General features: G+C 36.5%; 1 pseudogene; it reads left to right on the top strand.

The window, feature by feature from the left end:
* The window catches only part of LOC111544497, a 43354-nt pseudogene extending 23770 nt beyond the window's left edge, over positions 1-19584 (top strand).
* Positions 19585-23595: the final 4011 nt, after the last annotated feature.

Raw genomic sequence — 23595 nt, 5'->3', positions numbered from 1 at the left:
GAGGTTGTCAATCACTTCAACAACTAACAAAAGCATTGACTATCAAAGCAAATAATGTAAATGTGCAAAAAGGTACCTTGCTATCAAAGCAAATAATGTAAACATGCAAAGGCAAAGAATTCTCTGTATCAAATGTCACCATTTTAATGTTCACCATTTTTGTGAATGTTTTTGCATATGCATGATACTATATCAGTAATTCTGAAATTTGATATAGAATTTGCCATTATCATTTCTTAGAGGATTTGGTCACCCTGTGATTCTTTTGTAAGAGGTGGGGACTCTCCTTTTCCTTCTTTTCTTTCTTTTTTGTGTTGTTGCTAGTGTTGTACAAATAAATGGACAGTCACAGCTTATCATCATTTAAAGATGCATGTGCATGCTGCAGTTTACTGAAACATGATTGGCTGCTACATAAATCAATCTGATAGAGATCGGTTCCATGAAGAAGAGATAAATCATTAGCCAGAGCTTTTAGAATGTAATTCATTTTAGATAGTGATTATTGATGATTTAATTTTAGCAGTACATGTACAAGTCTAGACCATGATTTTATATAAAATGTTAACACAGAAGAATGTATTCATCTTAAAAGTGAGTATAAAGAAACCAATTAGAAGTTTACATGCAAAACATGTTAATGAAGTGACAGAGTTGTGAAGTCCACAAAGTTCTATTTATTAAATAAGTTAGAATGTTAGCATATTTCTTGGGAAAATTTTTAAAAATATTTCCTTAAGACTCAGGGGTACAAAGAAGTGTCCTCAAATTTCATGTGACTTATCACACTCAGATGACTGAAGCTCAGGAGTATTTTAGATATACATCTTCTGCATCTTGGCCTCTAAAAAACAATAGCTCTTTGTGCCCTTAGACCTACCACTTCTATTCATTTCAATTGAACAGTGTTTAGTAGGAGTCCACCTGAGCCAAGATCCTGTGCTTCGAGATGCACTTTTTGCTTTCTGTCACGTAGATAAGCAGGGAAGAAGGTATATGTGTTCAATGGTACTAACATCAATAACTCCAGGAGGCACTGGTATGAGACTGGCCAAGTCATATTGAGAGGTGAACCAGCTGGGCAGTGCCCAGGGTTGCTGTCTTCAAGGGATACTAGGACATTATTAAAAAATTAACAAGATGGAAGAATTATATTTATCAGAAAAATTCCAAAGAACATAATATATATACCCTTTTGGGCGAAATACTTTGAAAGGCCACTCGGAGTAAGGATGAACCGGTCAAATAACAATAGTTGGTCAACAACATATTTTCCCAGAAATGTCTTTAGTTTCCTGAGTGGGGTGTTTGAGTTCTAGGTCAGAGGTGAAAGCTGCTTCCAATGGGACTCTTCCTTCTTAATCTTTCCCTCATGAAGTCCTGCTCTCAATAAACGGGAACAAATATTTTAACTATACTGGTTTGCAGAGACACCAAATTATTGCCCTGCCCAAATGCCTACATGTTTAAGTCCCTGCAGATGAGGGCAGGTAAAAGCACAATGGCAGACTTCAGAGAAATGTTTTATGTCATGTCTCTCGTCTTTACCGCAGGCTAACTCAGAGTTAACCTTCCCGGGTTTCTCTAATCAATCCCTAGTCTTTACAAAGAAAATTCCATTTCACCAAGGAGATATAATATGTTAAAAATCTGAGTTTCTGATCACTTTTGCAGTTTTCTTTTCCATCTCATGTCTCTCCACACACAGTCGCTCGCTTTTCCCCCAAAAGTGTTGCTATCCTCAGTCTACACTGGCTAAGACTAGAACTAGGGGACTCATCAGCCTCCAGGCTCCAGTTCTTGCGTTATCCCTTTATACTTGCGACTTTGATATTCGCGTATTGCCTTTGATTCTGAATGATCTCAAGATGCCAGGACATCTCCTTAAATCACACTGGGTGCTTCATTTTAGACACAAACTTACCAGTGAAACAGGGTACCCAGGTGGTCACCAAAATTTATTTGAAAGTTAATGACTGGAAGAAAGGAACATCCTGTCCTTTAAACTGCACCGCTTTTCCTCCCATCTTGATCAAAATAAGAGAAAGCAAATATTTTATTTTGAATGAGAAATTTTGATATATTGGTGAGATAAGCTGCCATATACGATAATACAAATAATCATATTCTTTGCAGATCACGTCATGTTTTCTTTCAAGAAAATAAAGTTTCCCCCTATGGAGGTCACAAAGAATTTGAGGGTCTTAATTCTAGATGAGACAGAAGCAGGCTAGCCAGTATAACATGAAGTAAGAAGGGTATGTGTGTGTGTGTGTGTGTTTGTGTGTGTGTGTGTATAAAGGAGAGAGACGTTTAGTAGGAAGCTTCTGGAGGTGTGCACACTGGGGAAGTCATATAAATCTAGTCTTTTATTCTATATTTATTTTCTTTCTTTTTTTTTTTCTTATTATTTCTTTCTTATTGTTATCCCTAAGCCTTCAGCAAATTATTGTTAGATATTTGAGCTTGCTATTGACTGTGCTGAGGGGAATAACGAGACAGACTCAGGTCCACACTTAGCACAAAATGGCATGAAGGGAGCAGAAATGGCTTGAGGGAAGTCAGACTCGGGCAGCTAGAGGATGCCAGCAGAGGGTGTGACTATCGACAAAGACAGATGGCTGGGAGGGGTGAAAAAGACCACCAGCACAGGTTCTGAGACATATAAGCAGTCTCTGGAGTTCTCAGAGTTACTAGGGCATGAGAAATTGCTAAAAGACTAAAGTCCCTGAGGGTGGGGGTCTCACACTATTGTTGTATAGTCATTAAAGGGAAGGGTGACCCCTGGAGGCGAGAGCAGCCTACAACGCAAGCTGTCTTCAGTCACAAATTTCTTCAAGATGCATTCCTTAGTAAATAATAAAAATGCCCACCCCCGCCTCAAATGCCAGCTAAGCATTTTGAAAATGCATTATTTTATTAGACCATCTTATTGAATTAATGCACAGATACAGCTAAAGGAATAAATACAGACTTAGCAGTGTTTAGCCTCCCAGGCACCACCTGCTCCTTGATTCTCCTGAGCTAGGGATTCAAGAGCCCTTACTCTTCCTGAAGACACCACAAAACATTTGCAATAGCATACTTATCCTGTAGCCCCTCTCCAGTCCTGTCTACCACCGGAGAGTCATCGGTTTGTTAACGCAGTACATTTTCTGGAGTTAAATTTTTTTTCCCTCATAGTCTAGTGAATAAGCTTCTTAACAAGATTGGAACATATTACGTACTTTGGCTTCCCCATCAAGCCTATTGGAGAGAATTCTGGATACAGTGGTGAGACTTTCCGAACTGAAACTGCACAGCTAGGAAGTTTTATTTTCAGCTTGATGTCAAAGTTTGTAAACTGGTCTGTTCACAGGGATGCAGAGGCATCCACAGTAGCTCTAGTGAATGTAGAGCTGTATCCAGGCCTGGCAGAGTATCTTTGAACCTTTCAAAATGCATTAGTCTTTCTCTAATAACATTCTCAATTTCACCAGCTCAGAAACAGATTTTGTATCTTTGTAAGTATAAGTTATGATCCCCAACTGTCTCACAACTTAAGTTCTGATCAAAAGTGGATTTGTTCTATAGCCTGGCTACTGAAAAGTCCTGCTTCCTCTGTATCCTCATTCAAAACTTAAAATAAATAGTATAATGTATGGGTATGCAATTTCTAATGGAAATATTTTCTGAAAGGCTAAACTCAAGAATTATTTGTTTAGTTTTGATTACAGTTATTAAAGGCATTCTACTGAAATAAATTATATTTATATAATATTGATTGTTTTAATCTAATAATTTTATTTTTAAAATGTTGCTCAGTGCAGCTGTTTAGGCACCAAGTGATCGGGTAGTGATGCTTGTCTGAAACTTCAAAAATCAGAGCAAGAAATTGTCATTTATTGTGTTCTGACTTTATGGAAGTCTCAATGAATGCTACAAACTTTTCCAAGTGATGTTTTACAGAATTGCTTTTAAAAACCCCAGAGGGTAAATAGTATTCTCAGAATAAACAGAAAAATGCTGACCTTGTCAGATTTAGCTGCTGAAAGCCAAGCTGTTTTAAGACTTGGAAGATCAAGGGTCACAGTTATAAACAACACAGATAAAAAAAGAAGAAAAAAAGAGGAAGAAACTAAGAAAGCTGGAAGGAAAAATAAAGTATAGTGAGTTACACTGTGAATATAAGTAATAAATACATTGACCTTGACAAAAAGGGAATGAGATACTTATGTGGTAATATAAAATAAAAATAAGGCAAATTAAAAAAAAAAATCGCAGCCCAAAACTACTTGAAAAAGATGTTTCTTAGAGTATATTTAGAACCGGAAATGAGTCACTTTAACGTCATCTGTTTTTGGTTTCAGAAGGGGAGAAAGGTCAAAGCTTCTTTGTTTTAAGTGAGCTGGTCACTCCTTCTGAAGTGTAACATGATAGGGGTCAGGAGTCCTAATGAAACAGGCATTTCCCAGACACCCAGAGCTGCAGAAGAGGTCTCCATAGTGTCAGGCCAAGAACAGGGCTTCAAAAAGGTGTTTTAAACAAAGGCAAGGCGGAGCTTGACCCTTTCTTGACTTTCACCATATGGACAACAGGATGTAGAAATCGGCCATTCCTTTCTATATTTTCATAAATTATCACACATTATAGCCCCACAAACAAACCATTATAGTGCCATTCACACCTAGGCCTTAGACACATGTTGCCCTGATACACGTGATGTTTTCTGTTAAGCCTAGATGAACTGAAACAGTGTTAGGGAGAAATTCTCATTGCTGAGAACAAAAGTACACACTTATAAAAACATTGACTGTTCTTAAACCTACTGGATTCAACATCCTTTGAATGGGAATGTTGAAGTATAATACGTCCAAAACAGTGTTGGGCTCAAGTTGACTGAGGAGATGGATTTTAAGAAGTGAGCCCTGTCTTTACTCTGAGCCTGGAAAGCCAAAACAAACTGTCTTCTTCAGCAAGAAAGTAAGAATAAATTTCTTTCTATGTCTTCACCAGATTTGTCAAGGTATGGAGGTCTGGACTGTGGAGAAGATGGAGTTTGGAAGGAAATGCAGCTTATAAATGCAGTTAGACCAGAGGATTTCCATTGCTTCTCCAGTTTGTTGGTGGCTGGCTCCTCCTTTGCTGGTCTCTTTTATTCCATCTGGAAGATTCTGTTCATGTACACCTCTGAACTCTAAACTACTTGTTCCTAACTTTGACTCTGCAACATTTTTTCAGGCCTGTTGTATTCCTGACCTTGCTTCCTCTGTGCAATATATTTACTCCAGGTCATCTCTACCATGCCTGTCACCATTTTGCTTAATGGTTGGGGTTTGATGTTTTTGACCTTGGGTTGAACCCAGGAATGAATAACTTCTCTATACTGGCTCAGTGGCTGAATTATCAGTGTCTTTCCCTGACAATGTGCATGTTTTCGATGATTAGAAATGCAGCCTCCAAATAAGGAAAAAGGAAAATGCGTGCATAGGCTGTGCTTAGTTGCAGGTTTTGGAGCCGGAGATGTTCCAGCATAGATGTCTGTTCATAGAAGTGCTCCAGAATTGTATTTAGTGTAATGACATATCCTCTTTAAAACTCTTCATAACTTTCTTCCAGCCTGGCCCCTTAAGAGGATAGAGAAATGTTTCTCAGCCATTACATGGGACTCTACAGGTTATCATGATTTTTTATATTCATTATGTCATTAGATTTACTACGATCCTGAGAATTTAATAGAGAAATTATTGTCTCCAAAAGTTGTACTATTAACAGGTGGCAGGTCTGGAACAAACATCCATGCCCTATTGATTACAATACCAGTACTCTTAGTACCACGCTGTGCCTCTCTCCCGTGTTATTGTAAGAATAATAAACCTATAGTTGCAGAGTTGTAGAGCTGCATGAAGCCTTAAATATCATCTAACTTAGTCACATTATTGTTACAAAAAAGAAAATTTGGCTCTGAAAGAAATGGTTTACACAGAATTATTGGCAGAAAACATATCGTCTGACTTCAAATCACACACACACACACACACACGGGAGAAGACAAAAGGAAAAGAGATTGAATCAGAAACTAATAAAGCTTAGGAAACACTAATGCAGCCAGGTGCAGTGGTTCACGCTTGTAATCCCAGCACTTTTGGGAGGCTGATGCAGGAGGATTGCATGAGGCTAGGAGTTCAAGGAAACAAAAATGAGAAAAATTTTCAATATAGTCATTGGTTTCATGGTAGTAAAGTTTAGTAAAGGCTAAATCTTGCATAAAAAACTTCAAAATAATTAGTTTTCTTAACTACAGAGACTATGAAAAAAGGCTAAGTTTCTAATTTTTTTTCAAAGCTAATGCCTTATAGGTCTTTTAAAAATATTTGTTGAATATTTTCTGATCTATAAGATGTTGTTGATGATATAACTGTGACCAACACATAGTGTTCACTCTCAAGGGATTCTTTGTGTCATAGAGGATTGTGGCAGTTTTAAGCCATGGCTACAATTCTTTGACACTCCTTCCATCAAAAGATGGGCTCTATGTGCCCTCCCATGCACCTCAGTGGACCTGCGATTACTCTCCCTCTGAGGCTGATTAATATAAGGTCATGCACTTGGGAGCTTGAGCTGGTAAGAAGCCCAACTACCATGATATCACCATGCTGGAGAGACAAGATGCATACTCTGTATGTAGACAATGGCACTCTTACTGACACTCCCACCCATGCCCAGTATTCCCACTAGTGCTGCCAAGGCACGGAATATGTGAATAAAGTCATTGACTTTCCATGTCCATCTACCAGGTGAATGCCACCAAGTAACTCTGTCACTTGTCAGTGACCTGAATAGACGAATCCCTCAGCTATGTTCTCTCCAAATTTTTGACCCACAGAAATTATGAGACTTAATAAGATGGTTGTCATTTAAGTTACTAAGTTTTGGGATTGTTTATTATATAGCAATAAACAACCATAACAATGAGATAATAAATATATTTTAAGGAATTCAGAAATTATAGAAGTAATAGAAGATATGATCCCTGACCTCTATGAATTTACAATTCACATGGGGGAAGGAGTAAGAATTACTAATGAAGCAATTAAAGAGATTAATAAGAGCCAGAAAAATCAAGGAAGTATAGGAACAAGTCAAAATTGAAATGGATCTTGGAGAGGCAACATGCCCTAGTGATGGAGCAATTTGGGAGAAAACAATGATATTTAGTAAACTTTAAAACTGGTGTTGTTAACAGTAACAATGATAGCAACCACTCATTTAGTGCTTATTATGAGGAAATAACTCTCCAAAGTTCTTTATATATTATTTCATTTGTCTTTTAATGAACTTTCAAAATACGAATTATCATTCCTTTTGTACCTAGGAGGAAACAGAGCAGCTTCCCAGGTAACACAGGTAGTGTGGCAAGACCATGACTCAAACGGACTCTATGTGACTCATGATTTTAACAGGACTTCTATGCTACTTCTGTGAAATCACTTTTCACCAAAGTAAGAAATATAACTGTATTATACCCATAGAATACATAGAACTTCATATTAACAAAATTCAAAATAAATCCTTTAATTTTTAGATAATAAGTAAATAAAAGGGCATATATTTCACCTTGTCTCGAGTCCGCAATATAAATCTGGTTATTAAAATTTTTTTATCAACATTTCTGAAAAGTCATATAAATGTGTGATTTACTTGATAGAACTTTCAGTAAGTTCCATTTTTTCAATTGCCACATTTTAGCTTTCTTCCTTCAAAAAATAATCTTTTATTTTAATTGAGACATACTAACATTTCTAAAAGGCACTCTTTTGGGAATTTTCCTTACAAATCCTAAGAAAATACCCTCTGCTACGTAGTAGAATAAGTGTAAGATTGGTTATTTCATTGAAAGTATTTTAACCTCTATAAGCAATTAAACCAGTGTGAAATAAGTTGAAGGAGCTCAAGTTTTAACAGACCAAAATAAATGAATAATCAAAAACGTATTTTTTTGTTTTAACTTAAAGAAAACACATGTGAAAATGTGCAAAGATCTGCAGAAAAATAACATTTAAGTGGCCACCCGATATAGATAGGATATTAGTGGCTTGGGCAGTATTGTTCTCTGTGATTTAAAGTATCAGTAAAAACAGTTTCAATTCTGAAGCGATAATCACAAACTTTATATCACTTTCTCTGAAACCGCCTCTCTTGGGAGGAGAAGGAAAAGCAGTACAATGTGCTCATTGAAGAAGACAGCTCTGTACATGCAGAAGAAGAAGCGGAGTCCTGTGCAGCTTCATTGTAATGTAGGCTAAAGTGCATGGCATTGTTGGTGAGAAAACTTCTACAAATAGAGATAATGCTTTATGCAGGAGAAATGAAAAGAAATCACAACATAGTCAGAATAGGAGTGTTTCAAAAGTAGACATCTGTGATGCGTGCACGCGCACACACACACACACACAAATGTCAATGGTCTATTTTTCATTAAATAATTGAATTAAGAATATTTGAAAATAGATTCAATGTTTGTTGAAAGAAATAAAATAGTTGTAGTTGTGCTATTGTTTGACACATTATCAGCATTTATTCTTTCATTAATTATTCTGTTATATGGAAATATCAAAATTTATTAATTTAACCCTCTACTAGTTGGGCATAGATTATTTTTCTTTCTTTCACTAGTACACATAACTCAATTGAATAAAAAGTTTTGTGCACATTCATAATACTTTCTTTAAATATATTTTTATAAATTAACTGACTGGGTCAAAGGCACATTTTTTCGGGCATTTCTTGCATATGCCAATTTGCCTTAGAGGAAAGTTGTGCCAGTTTATAATCCTATAGCCTAAGAGAGCACTTGTATTTTTTTCCAGTGAGAATAACAATGTAAGTTTTTTTCTAATGTGCAAAATATCTTATTTTAAAAATGTGTAAATTTACTAACCCTCATTCTTCCATATATTGTCTTTTAATTTTCTAAATCCATTTTTTTCTGATACATTATTTTTTAACCAATTATTTTACTATGTTCCCTAAAGTTTCTCACTTTGTTGTTATGGTAAGTCAGCTATAATTTCTTCTATATTTTTATGGTTTAATTACAAAAATACATTTTTAGTTCACCTAGATTTCATTTTGATGTACAGTGTTTGAAAAAAAAAAAGTGTTTTTTCTCCTTTTAAAAAATAGTACATTAAAAGCTATACAGCCAAATGAATTTTTTCTTCAGTCATTATCTTAGGTAGTTAATAACATATTTTAATGATACTCAGAACATATTTGTAAGTTTTCTCTAAAATTGTCTTTAATGCCAGTAGAAACTTATAAAGCCACAGAAACACATCATTCTGGGATTTATAACCATGCTTTGATTTTGATCAGAAGTGAAAAGACTCAGCTTGATCACTTATCTCATTCAGCAGACTTGGCTTTGATTGGCTTTCTGCTCTCTCTAAAAATAAAATCTGACCTCAATTGATGAAGATGCACCATCACTAAGAATATTTCAAAGGGTCTATACGAAAGACACCTAAGAATTCCTGGAAGAGGACTTCCAAAAATATTTGGAACAGTGTAATAAGAGTCTGCCGTCTTATAGTGACTAACTTGAAATTGGCAATACTCATTTTATTTTATCAATTCTGGTCTGGTTGTTTAAACTTTGTTTTCATTATTTAATAATTTTACTCTTTATATTTCCTCTAAGAATCAACTTGCTAAGTGAGCAATCTTGTGTATAAACATCTCTTGTGTGATTTTAAGATGTCAATATACTTTAAAAAAATAAAACAATCCAAAACATATTTATACCAGTATGTGTGTGTGTTTTAACCAGTAGATCTTGGACGTATATAGCACAGTATCTCACACATAGGAATACAATTATAAACGACATTCCTATTAAACATACATTCTTCTTCTAGTACATTTAGTAATGAGAACCAGCAGTAAACATAGGACACAAATAATACGTAAAGCTAGTTAATAATACATATATTCTAACAATCTTTTTGGGAGCAGAAACTTCATTTCCAGAAACATAAATAAAGCATAGGATATATTCTAGGATTTCAGGAAAGGAAAGAGAAGTTTTATTCAAAGATGACACACTAGTGGACCTGAATTCTTCTTGTGTACTTAACATTTATTTTTCTTTAATGTAAATGCTATTGAGTGTACCTGAAGCCACAGTACCCTGAAACCACAACTGGACCCTTACCTAGGTCCCAAGGTATTTGAGTTTGCAATTTCCAAAATGGAATTTTCCAAAAACATTAAGCACAAATTAAACAAGTAAAACCTCATAAATTTGAGAATTCTTTTCATTCTTTTGAGAAAGGGGCTATGATTAAAAAAAGAAGGGGAGTACAGGATTTATCCTTTGGGTATGAAATGAAGGATTTATTGATTCTTGATTTTTGGAGTACACTAACCTTATGAACTATAACGGCTTAATCCCTGCATGGAAGTTCGAGCACACCTCAGGCTTGGGGGTCAAATTTCTCTTTGGTCAGGGAAGTTTCAGGAGCACCAGGCCAAGAGCACAAATGGAATTTCCCGGCCAGCCCTGCTTCTCTTCCCACTCCAAGCATCATTCTTCACCTTGAAGGGTCTTGTGTGTCCATGGATGGGTATTATAGTCACATATCCAAATTCAAGCACTGTCCATCTTTCCCCTTTCTTCGACAGCTGCCTCACAGCTACAGTTCAGGACTAGTGGTGCCCACACAGGTGGTACTGTCAGTTTCCTTAGGATAAACCAAGAAATTGCTATTCAGGCCCCAGAAGTGGGCTCAACGTCATTTGAGCAGAGTCTAGAAGGATGAGTGCAGGTTCTAAATGGACATGTCTTCTTAGCACGGTCTGGAAGGCTAGATACAGGCCCCAGATGACTTGTCTTAGCAGAACGTACCCCTTACTCCATGGGAAGCAGCATGGCTGGAGGAACACCCAGAGGAGTTCTCTAAAGCACAGGATTCAGAGCACAGGCCCTTCTTGCTTCAGAACATGTTATGTTCATTTTATTTTATTCATTTCATTTTTTTTGAGATGGAGTCTCACTCTGTTATCCAGGCTGGAGTGCAGTGGTGCAATCTTGGCTCACTGTAACCTCCACTTCCTGGGTTCAAGCTATTCTCCTGCCTCAGCCTCCCAAGTAGCTGGGATTACAGGTGCCCACCACCATGCCCAGCTATTTTTTTTTTTTTGTAGTTTGTTTTTTTTTGTTTTGTTTTGTTTAGCAGAGACAGGGTTTCACCACGTTGGCCAGGCTGATTTCAAACTCCTGACCTCAAGTGATCTGCCCGCCTTGGCCCCACGAAGTGCAAGGATTATAGATGTAAGCCACTGCACCCAGACAGTACAAGTCTTCTTGTTTCCAAGAATTAGAATCCTAGTCTTGGTTCTCAAACCAGTACTTTCATACTGCTGTGTTCTCCCCAGAGACCAAGTTTTCCCTGGGACCCTCATTGTAAAGATTATGTCTCCACTTCTTTCTTCTGATGACCAGGATTTAACAGGGTCTCAGTGCCTTCTGAACTTATTCTCCCTAAGTCATTAAAAGGCAATTTCAAAAAGAGGTGGTTTCTTCTATGTAGTTTTCTGCTCATGTCATTATTTGCTTTAGGACTTTGGGTTGAAGGAAGTGTTTTGCAACAGTAAAGGGATGACTAGATAAGCATCATTATTATCTATGTTTTGACTGTTTCTGTTATAACATGTTTTCAGATGATATGACTCTTCAGCAGGTGGAATAAAAATAAGTGGTACTAAGCTATCCTGTAACATGACTAGCAATAAATGAAGGCAGCAAGAAACTGAATATGGTCTCCTTACAGGAAACCAAGCAGAACCACTTACTTGAAATGCCTAATTTGGATCATGCAAAAAAGTTTAATTTAAACCTACTTTTCTCAGAATCTTTGCAAGATTTTTTTCTTCATGAGTAAATAAGCTAGAAGGCTCTGATTAGAAATAGGCTAGACTCCTGATAGAACTTTTGGGGGAAGTAATATTTTTGTCACAACAGCCTCATTCCTGGAACTTCAGCTAATACTACAGTTATTGTGGGCATTAAAGGGTTATTGAAATTAGTCATTAATTTATTAATTACTTTGCTTATTAATTACACAAACATTTATTGAACATCGACGAACTTGATGATGTAAAATGCACTATGCTTTGATCTATGGAAGATACAAATATTGGCCATATAAAGGCTAAGTTTTCCTGGTTGTATCAAGAGAAACCAGCTGAAGCTTACATTGATTTAATGGTGGTTCATTATAAGGATAAATGGAAGCCTGAGAAAGAAAGTAAACAAAAGCTGAAGAAAGGATATTCCAATAGTCCATGGAACTTTTCCTTTTATTATTGCAGTCATGAATAACAACCTAGTGCCTTGGCACTTTGTCTAGAGTTGCAGAATAAATTAAGGGCTGAACCAGGCACAGAAAAGTCTGCAGCAGGAAACCCAGAAAGTGGCTAATTTCCAGGTTTCATCTCTTCACCTTTGCATTTATAATCTCTCTACTCACTTGACAGAGAATGTGACTGCTCTACTGTGCCTGGAGCTTGGATGTTACAATCCACCTGTCCTTCTTAACTGCATGTAATTCTAATAGACTCAAAGAGGATGCCCAGTCATAAGAGTTGGCTTACCATTAGTGGCCAGGTGTGAGAAGATGTGGAAAAAATAGGGCTGCTGGAGGCTTACCTTAGTGAGAAGGAAGCAGTTCTGAGGGTGATTTTATTGTAGACTTGGCAGATAACTTAGAAAGTGTTAATTCCAAACTAAAAGTGGACACTGCCGTAGCAGAGCCTTTAGATATGTACATAAATATATACGGTTTCTCAGTGTTGTACATTTGAAACATTTCACTGTACTCATTCTCCCTGCAAACATGCTGCTCACACCCATGTTTTTAATAACCTCTTATAAACTGGTAATTTTTAAATCTATATTTTCAGCATAAACTTCTTTCCTGAGCTTCAGGTCCAATATTATACTTCTTAACAATTTCCTATGCATGTCTCTAAGATATCTCAAATTTCATATGTTCAAAACTGAAACCATCTTTCCTCCAAAATGTGTACCTACTTCAGTATTCTCTCTCTTTAGCATGTAAAAATAAGTATTTTTTAACCCGCAGCAAAGACCATGGCAAATATTGGGAAATCACCCTCATTAGAGGCAAAAATCTGAGGGTACAAAAAGGGTATTTTGAAAATTGGAACAGAAAACAAGAATCTGAAAACTGCCAGTAATACCACACATTAATAAAGTGTGTGTCCATACATACTCTGAAAACAATATGTAATTGGGAGTCCAAATAAATTAATTTGGCCATTGGAGTAAAACTTAGTAGTAGGTTGACTATACATCCTAGTCTTCCTGAAATAGCTCCAATTTATTTTATGTTGGCCCAGCATTCTGTCTGGTTTCGTATTTGTTTCCAATGTTTTATCTATAATGAAGTATTGTTAGCAGTTTAATTAAAGTAGTCTTGGGTGGGCTTAGCAGAACTTCACTTTTTTCTCCAAGCTTCGGCCATAGGCTTGCCCACTGAACAGAGTTCTCACTCTAATATGTGGTAAAATAAGATACGTCTAGTGTTTGCCTATTTCTCTTTGCTAAACTTTTTCCAGACGCAATATGGCTAAACTCCCCTTTCATCTCAGAGCAGATAACTCCATGTGGTATCAAGTGGTAATGGGAGCAGGTATTCTACCCTAATGCCCCGATGACACTTGCTATATTAATCAGTTGTGCTAGGGCCCATAGAGTGGGTGATGAGATGTAAAAAGACATTAGTCAGTGGAGTCAATGGGAAACATGGAAATTATAAGCTGGGTATACATGAAACATAGGTAGGTAATAAAGGCTGAGTAACCCAGACATGGAGGACATGAAAAGTAATTTAAATACTGTTTCTAGAATCAGTTTGGCATTTATGTGTGGTGCAAATCTAACTATTCAATTGTTTTATTTTTAGTAATATCTTTAAATGTTGCAATATATTCTCTTTTAAGCAAGAAATTAAATCAAAAAAATAAAAGTACATATTTATTGAACGAGTAAGTACTGGTTTTCCATATCTTAAGATATTTTGATGTTGAATATATAACTTGCACAAAATGTTGACATTTGCCATCAACCATCATCAGGAGACATAATTGAACATATGTAAATAGAAGATGACAAATTTGCTAAGGCAGCATCATTGTGTACTGCAAAAGTTAATACATCTCTTTCAGAGACTGTGTCCAAAGAAAACTCTTTAACATTAGCACATGTAGTCAAGTGTGTTTTTGTATCACTCTTTGAAAAGTGACATTTCATTTAGATTAGATGACTGCTCATCTTAATTAATTTCACTTATTTTGATCCCAACATTCCTTTTGCATATAAAATAAAGTGATAGCTATTATCTTTGACCCATTAGTAGAAGAAATATTGCACAGTTAAATGATGTCAATTTTATGTCATGTCATCAGATACTTCAAATAGAAAATTAATTCCAAAAGTGGTTTAATTGTTTTTTCATTCAATTCATGGAATCTAAGTGAAGCTTTTGGAAGTACATTTTGTCATAGATGAAACACATGACATTATTGGAAATGCAATTGTAAATATTTTATAAGGAACAACAATATTTTACAAACAGTAAAGATAAAATTATTTGTTTTGCAGTGATTATAAGTCAACAAAACTTACAAAACTTGGAGAAGTGCAGCATCATAGTAAAAACCATGTTCTGAACAAACTAAGAAAGTTATAGGGAAGAAATATATTTCAAATTGATCATGGATACATTCATGGTTATGTATAAATAGGCTTACATATTCTACAAATCAAAATGTAAGTGGTAATTTTTAGAAATAATTTTATTTTTGAAGTTCATTTTTGAAGAGAACTATTTTATGGTTTCACCAATAAAATAAAAACAATTAATTCATTGATGTGAAATAATTTTAAAATTCTAGACTTTTCATTATTTTTAGCATTCTATTCAGCTGCCAGATCTGTCTTGGTTTGGATAATCAGTTATATGGTTATTCTACCTATTTTAAATAGAAAGCACATGTATTGTCCATTCATTGAACCAAGACATAAACCTGAAAGTCATTTGAGACTCCTTCCCCTCACTGAAAGAAACATCCAGTTACTAAGTAATCTTGATGAACTAAGTTCCAACTTCTCTGTTACTATCTGAGTTTAATGCTTTAGCATTTATCTCCAAAATTACTTCAAAAGCCCTCTGCCTAGTTTCACCATCTCCAATCTTTCATCCTTTCAACCAATCCTTCATACTTCTGTCAAAGTGATAGTTCCTTAAAATCCTTTGAAAACTCTCAATTCCCTATGGAATAAAGTTCAAACTTCCTGTCAGAGAAGGTTTCTGCCTACCCTCCACAGCTTATTTCTTCCCTCTTCCCTCCGTGTACCCTTTACTCCTGTTTTATCTATGCATCAAATACATTATCCTCCTTTAGGACATGCGGCAGATGAAATGTGCTTAGCCTATACATATATTTTTTCTTCTTCTTTGCTTGGCTCTCTTACGGTAAGGTACCTTCCTCTACCATAGCAGTCAATATGTACTGTACTTAACTCCACTAGAGTCGTGAATTTGTTATCTTCCTCCCTAAACTGTGAGTTTTATGAGAACACAAAGTCTGTCATTCCTTCCATATTCCCAGTACTAAAAGTATTCCCTTACACATCAGAGACATGAAATAAATATGTCTGGAATACGAGGTAATTCAAGATTGATTCAAGTCCTGAGGCACAGGTAAAGTTTATATTTGAAGAAGCAAAGGGATAAATTATTTCCAGTTAGGAGGAAAGAGGGTGAGAAATACTTGAAAGATCTAGATCAAGATTCCTGAATGACAGCTATCCTAAAGTTTAGAATTATTTTCTTAATAATGATAAATATTCTGAGTTTTTGAATAGGAATCCTGTGTCAACACATGGTATGAAAACTATAGGTAAGATGGTTTGCACAGAAGAAAAAAAGGAACCTAGTTAGAAAATTATTGGACAAGCGAGGTGAATGATAAGCAGGGCTATCTTGGAACCAGCTTGTACTGGTTTGTGAGAGCCAATTGCTAAGTTTTTGGAAGCATTGTGAACCAGTTTTTACATATCATTATTATTAAAAGCTGAATTATATACACTTATAATTAAATAATTTACATAAAAATAAAGGTAATAAATACCCCTGAACTACTCACTTTATAATTATTTTACTATATTTTACTGTTATCTGTCTACTCAAGATAACATGTATCTGTATGGTAGAAGTAATATAAAATGGGGTACTAATGTACATTTCTTTCCAACTGCGTGTTTCGTAGCATTATGATGGTAGCTTGAAATTGGTCACGATGAGAGTGTTTATACTATAGCGATTGGCAACTGCTACAAATATGACTTGAGCTATTGTTTTGTTGATTGTCTAGATTTAAGGGAAAAAAGACGATTACAAAAATATAGATTAAATTTATAACTGTGTCATGTTTATAGCCATTCCTTTCTGAGTAGCACAAAAATTTATGCAAGTCTTCTATTATAATATCAAAAATTATTATCCAGATGTTGATAATGAACAAAATTTTAACACATATCTTTAAATTTGCACAACATTTATGTTAGGATTGCATTTATTCATCAATTGCAACCATAGGTTGGTTGCTATAGGTACAAGGGCTTGGCGAAAATTAACAAAAACACTGTATGAGAATCAATTGCATTTATAAAATTTACATTAAACGGTATTGTGTATTTAATCATAATTTTTAAATTGTGAACTACACAACCTTTACACCAATAAAACAATATATATAGCTGTCATTTTTTTGAGATGGAGTTTTGCTTTTGTTGCCCAGTCTGGAGTGCAATGGCACTGTCTCGGCTCACTGCAAACTCTGCCTCCTGGGTTCAAACGATTCTCTTGCCTCAGTCTCCCGAGTAGCTGGGATTACAGGCATGCATCACTATGCCCGGCTAATTTTTGCATTTTTAGTAGAGCCGGGGTTTACCGTGTTGGTCATGCTGGTCTTGAACTCCCGACCTCAAGTGATCCACCCGCCTTGGCCTTCCAAAGTGCTGGGATTGCAGACATGAGCCACTGTGCCCAGCCATTGAGAAATCTTGATTTAGATAATTAAACAATAATGATCATATGTATGTTTTTACATACATATGCAGGAATGCTGACAGTTAAACATTTAGCATCACACTGCTGGTAACATGACTTTCGTAGTAGAAATGGGGGGAAAGGATACTTTTGAAAATATTTGGAGGTGTAAAAACTGATTAAATGTGATTCAGAGGTAAATACAGTTTTGAGGCCTATTGACATACGTAGTTTGGAGAAATATAAAGAACAAGAAGAAAAGACTTATGAGAAATAATGTTCAATTATTGATTGTTGCGGCTTCCAGTGGAATGTGCTCAGTAGATCGGGTGAAATATTCATATTGAGAGATGTACAGATTTGAGAGTTACCTGTGTTCCCTCAAAGTCATTGTAAAAATGACAAAAGAAAGAAATTGGTCTAGAAAAATTTTTGAGAGAAAACTGAATATTAGAGGAAAGAAGAAAAAGGATATACAGAGAAGGAATCAAGAGTAGCCAGAAAAATAGGAAGAGAGCTGGAAAACCAGAGAAGTCTGGTGAAGAAAGAATGTCAAAAAGGACCTTATTGATGGAGATAATAACATGCAGAATTCATCATCAAACTCTTGTTGGTGTTTTGTTTAAAAATGTAACCTAGAGGGAAAAATAAAAGGATTTAGATTGGAACAGGTCAGCACAGTGGACGGTAAAAGAGCGTATGATGTAAATATTCTCTTAAAAGAATCGAGAGCACCCAGGTAATTTCTCTTTCGGAATATCTGTAGGTTTGGCCTTGGGAGCTATGAGTCTGCTCTTTCAACATTAGAACTACTAATCCCCAATAAAACTCTAGAAGGTTACATTTAGATTATCTTGGCAGAATCATGAAGGTAGTCCATAGATTCGGAGACCGGAAGAGTCCTTGAGATAATTTGCATGCCAAATACCTCAAAATTGATTCATAGCAGTTGGCAACTTCTGGTATGATCTCAAATATTCACATGATAGCAAAATCCAGTAGTTAATCCAATTGCTTACAAGATAAAAGACATGTGGATTGCACCTAACACAGACACATACTCAAAACTGCAGTGAAAACTTTATTTGATATGTGCTGTAACAAAAAGTGCATGTGGGTGCAGGGCACTGTGGGTTGCTGGGTAGCCAGGACACAGTGAAGAGAGGAGGAGCAGTTGGCCACTGAATAAGCTTCTCAAATGATGCCCACAGCAGTTATCCTGTTGGAGGAAGGGACTGATAGTTCCCAAGGCATCAGTTCCCAAGGAGGAAGGGACTGATAGTCCCCCAGCTTGTGAGTAACATCAGTGCCTGACATGTGATTGCTGAGAGTGGAAGAACCACCCTGGGTCTTATGGTGCAGATAAGCTTATTATGGATGGCAGAGGCAAGTAACAATTTTCCTGAAGCTTCTTGAAGTTGTCCATCCTGCAACAAAGACTTCACTGGGCATTGCCAAATATCAAGATGCTGAGGTGAGTGATGGCACCACCTCAGTGACCTTGCTGGCTGCAGAGTTTCTGAAGCAGGTGAAACCTTATATGGAAGAAGGTTTGCACCCAAAGATCATCATTCAAGCTTTCTGAACAGCCATCCAATGGGCAATTAATGATAGCAAAGAGATCACTGTGACCATGAAGAAGAGAGAAAAAGCGGAGCAGAAGAAGCTTTTTGGAGAAATGTGCCATCCTGCTCTGAGCTCCAAGCTCATCTCCCAGCAGAAAGCCTTCTTTGCAAAGATGGTGGTTGATGCAGTGATGATGCTCAATGGTTTGCTGCCGCTTAAAATGATTGGAATCAAGAAGATACAGGGTGGAGCCCTAGAGGATTCCCATCTGGTAGCTGGTGTTGCATTCAAGAATTTCTTTTATGCTGGGTTGGAAATGCAACCACAAAAGTGCCATAATCCCAAGATTACACTTTTAAATGTTGAGCTTGAGTTGAAAGTTGAGAAAGATAATGCTGAGATCAGAGTCCTCACAATGGGGAATTACCAGGCAATTGTTGATGCTGAGTGGAACATCCTCTATGAAAAGTTAGTGAGGATCCATCATTCTGGAGCCAAAGTTGTCTTGTCCAAACTCTCCAATGGGGATGTGGTCACTCAGTACTTTGCTCACAGAGGCAGGTTCTTTGCTGGCCAAGTACCTGAGAAGGTTCTGAAGAGGACAACAATGGCCCACAGAGGGTCAATCCAGACCATTGTGAATGCTCTGTCAGCAGACATGCTGGGCAGCTGCCAGGTGTTTGAGGAGACCCTGACTGGAGGTGAGAGGTATAATTTCTTTACTGGCCTCCCAAGGCCAAGACATACACCTTTATCCTACACAGTGATGCCACAGCTTATGGAGAAGACAGAACACTTCATGCTTAATGCCATCATGATTGTCAGGAGGACCATCAAAAATGATTTGGTGGTGGCTGGTGGTGGGGCCATTGAGATAAAGCTCTCCAAGTACCTGTGAGATTAACAAGGAGTATTCCAGGAATGCAGCAGCTGGATTGGGGTGTATGCTAAGGTCTTGGAGATATCCTATGGCAGCTATGCGACAATACTGGCTTTGATACCACAAGCATTCTTAACAAGCTGTGGGCATAGCATGCCCAGAGGGGCACATGGTATGGCATGGACATCAACAATGAGGATATTGCTGACAACTCTGAGACCTTCGTATGGGAGCCAGCTATGTGCCAGGAAGAGCACCGTCATCAGAGAAATGAATTGTCTTGCACCTTGATTTTGGACTTCCCAACCTCCAGAACTGTAAGAGATAAATTCCCATTGTTTAAGCCATCCAGTCTATAGTATTTTGTTATGACAGTTCAAGCTAACTAATACGATAGAATATTTGCTAACTGAGATAGCTCTGATAGTTTTCAGGGCACACATAGGGCTGCCACAAAAAATATGACAAACTGGGTGGGTTATAACAACAAACATTTATTCTTTCACAACTTGGGAGGTTAGATGTTCAAAAATCAAGGTGTTGACAGAGCCATGCTCCATCTAAATGCTCTAGAAAAGAATTTTTTCTTACCATTCTCTGAGTTTCTGATGTTCCTTGGCTTGTAGCTTCATCACTCTGATCTCTGCCTCCATCTTCAGATGACCTTCTTTTCTGTGCATGCCTCTGTGTGTCTGTCTTATAAGGATACTAGTCACTGGACTTAGGGTTCACCCTAATCCAGTATGTCCTCCTTTTAACTTAATTATATCTATAAAACCCTATTTCCAAATAAGGTCACACTCTGAGGTTCTGGGTGGATATAAATTTTGGGAGGATACTGTTCAATCCCCTACAGCTGATAGTGAAGTACAAATTTTCAGTAAAAATTAAAATACTTCTAAAAATTACAGATGTGAATTTTCTAAGTAATACAAATTATATTCTGATTTATTTTGTGTCACATTCTAACTCATTTTTTTTCCGTTTCATTTAATTTCTCTTTCCCTCATTGCTCCTGTGTCAGAAGGCCATGGCTTACCCATGAGAAACGATAAACTCTCTCTTGTGGTTGATATTTATGGGAATGCAAGCTGACAGGTAAGCTGATGCACTCTTTCTTAAATATTTGACCCACAAATGTAGCCAGACAATTGAAAAAAATCTGTGTTTCCTAGCTGGTGTGGTTGTATTAATATCAGACAAAGTAAACCTCCAGACAAGGAAAATTGCCAGAAATAAAGAAGACACTTCCTAATGATAAAAGGGTCAATTCATCAGAAAGACATATCTTAAATGTGTATGTGCCTAATAAATAAGTTTCAAAATCTGTGAAGCGAAACAAGATATTCTCAAATCAATAATCACAGTTGGGCATTTTTAACACTCCACTATTAGTAATTGATATACTATCTAGACAAAGAATATTGATAAAGGGATAGAAAATTTAAACAGTACTGTCAACATATCTGGCCTAAATAACATTTATAGAACATTTCACCCAACACTGCAAAATACACGTCCTTTTCAAGTATATGTGAGAAATTCACCAATATAGGCAACTGGATAGACGAAAAGAAGTCTCAACAAATTAAAAAAAAAAAAAGGAAATCTTAATGAGTATTCTCTAACTTCAATAGCATTATATTAGAAATCAATACAATATATAAAAATCTCCGAATATTATAAAATGGAAAAAAAAATGTTTTATCACCTTAACTTTAAAAATGAATGTCAGTGAAAGCTCTTATTCAACTCTATGAATCCCAAGTGGGGAATGAAAAATCTCCAATAAATTGTTCAAGAAAATTAACTCTCAAAGCCAAGTAATCTTTTTAGAATTTATTGTTTATGGAGCTCTTTACAGTTGTCTTATGTATTTCCATTGACCACTTGCTTGCTACATCAAGAAAAATGTATTCAGCATTATAAATAATGCTTTCATATGGCCCAAGATTATTTACTTGAATATTCTATATTACTTTTCATGGTCGCATTTATTTAAAACCTCTAGGATCTCAAAGTCTTCCTGGAACCAGAGAGGGGACTGCTAATTGTCTTGGAAATGTAAAATAAACAATTTTTCTACATATGTTAGTGCCACTGTTTATTGACTATTTGCTCAGCTCTGATGTAATTGGGGTCATTAGGGAAGCAAAAACAGCTCCCATCCTGTCAGTACCTGACCTTTAAACTAGTCGTACATTCTGTGTTACTGGATGTTAAACAAGCTAGCCCTTTCATGGCATGGTAGCTGTTGTTGCAATGCAAGCAGGAGTAGAGAGGTGCCATTCCTTGTTGAAAACTTTTTTGGAAAAAAAAAAAATAAGTCTTCTGCTGCAGACATGGTGTTCCAAAAATCAGACAAAATATATTTCATGGAAAATCTATTTTGAGTTCGACATTCGTTTGAAAAGCTAAAACTAGCATCCGGATAAAAAAAGGAAGGGATGAAACATCAAACTGAAAATATCTTCCTATATTGTGACATTTTAGCAAATGTAAATGAAACCACCTTTAAGGCTGTCACAAGCAAAGAAATCCAACTGGGGTCTTGATGACTGAAGGAATGTTAAAGAATCTCTCATCAGCAGACCATAAAGAATAAAGCAAAAGCTATCAGTAATGTGCAGATGTTATCAGGATGTGACTACAGCACAACCCCGCATCCCGATGAAGAGACAAAACTGCAGATGTTTAACATATTACAGGAACTAACCGCAAATTCTGTTTTGCTTCTCCTACTTTATAGTGTTTAATTTTTTTTTTTAAAGACACATGAATTGCACTTTGGAAGAACTTCCTCCAACCTCAATCACTTTGTAAGTCTAAATGCTTCCTACTAGAATGGAGGGAGTTCTGGGTAAAGTGGCATATAAATTACTACATGAGTGTGGGCAGTGGGAAGTATGCAGGGAAGGGATGTGTTTAAGCTTTTATATGGAGGTGGTGGGAAGAGAGTGCTCATCATTGTGTGATAATGGAAGCCTAGGTGTGAGATAGAGACCCATACACTGATTTGACAACAAACCTACTTTAAATCTGCTTCAATCCTGGCAAACCAAAAGAACTCATTGAAACTTCAATTTGTTAAACAAAGTAGAACACATTTGAAGATGTGAAGCCAATAATTCTGCCCAGATGACTTTTATCTTTTAAAGTTATAGATAGAGTAACAGTTTGATAGATAATTTATTTAGTTTTCAAAGGAATTATCTTTTACTAACTGCCCCTCCTTAGTGAGAATTATTTTAGTGGGACAGCTGGGGTTTCATGATGTTCTTGAAAACGGCCAATTATCAAATCATGAAAAGGTATACTAAGACATATATTTCTTTCATTTTGATTAGTTAGTTTAGGCATACTCATGTTGCAGGAAAATTTTGTTTTTCAAAAAGAACCCAGCCTATCTATTGTGCTCAGCTGCTGGCTTGATCCCAGGTTAGAGTGGGGGTCAGCAGCTGGGGTGAGTAGGTCAGTTTGCTGGTGCCCTCTTCTGTCAGACACAGGTCTCTGCTGGCCTCTGTCCCCTCTGCTCTCCATCCGCAGTTCTGTTCTCTCCCAAGGAGCCAGCATGACCTTGCCCTTCGGGGCCTTTATTCAGGACCAGTCAACAGTCAGCTGGGTCACGTGAACTGAAGACTACAGAACAAAAACAAAAAAGGAAGAAGGGAGGTACTTTTTGAAAAAGAACAAGATGACCTCTTTGAGATTAAAAACATAAAACACACTAAAACACACAAATCAATTTTGGCGATGGGCTTTTACTTCAGGGAAAAACATGTAATTTACTTTGGAAAGAGTAAATATTAGAAAGCATACCAAAGAATGACACTCTACTTTTGGTGAAAATGATTAAGTCTGTATGTTTATGAGGATGAAAACTCATAGATAGGTATTACCTAGAACGAAGAGTGGCTTAATATGTATCCTCAAAATAATTTTCTTTGAGATTCAGGAAAGAATAAGGGCAGAAAATGGGAGTTAACATATTGTACTTTCCATAGGAGAGAGACAGAAGAGATACACCAT

The sequence above is a fragment of the Piliocolobus tephrosceles genome, chromosome 4 (genome assembly GCF_002776525.5).
Source record: "Piliocolobus tephrosceles isolate RC106 chromosome 4, ASM277652v3, whole genome shotgun sequence".
NCBI classification, from domain to species: Eukaryota; Metazoa; Chordata; class Mammalia; order Primates; family Cercopithecidae; genus Piliocolobus; species Piliocolobus tephrosceles.
Note: the sequence above shows the minus strand (reverse complement) of the source record. Positions and strands in the feature narration are given on the sequence as shown.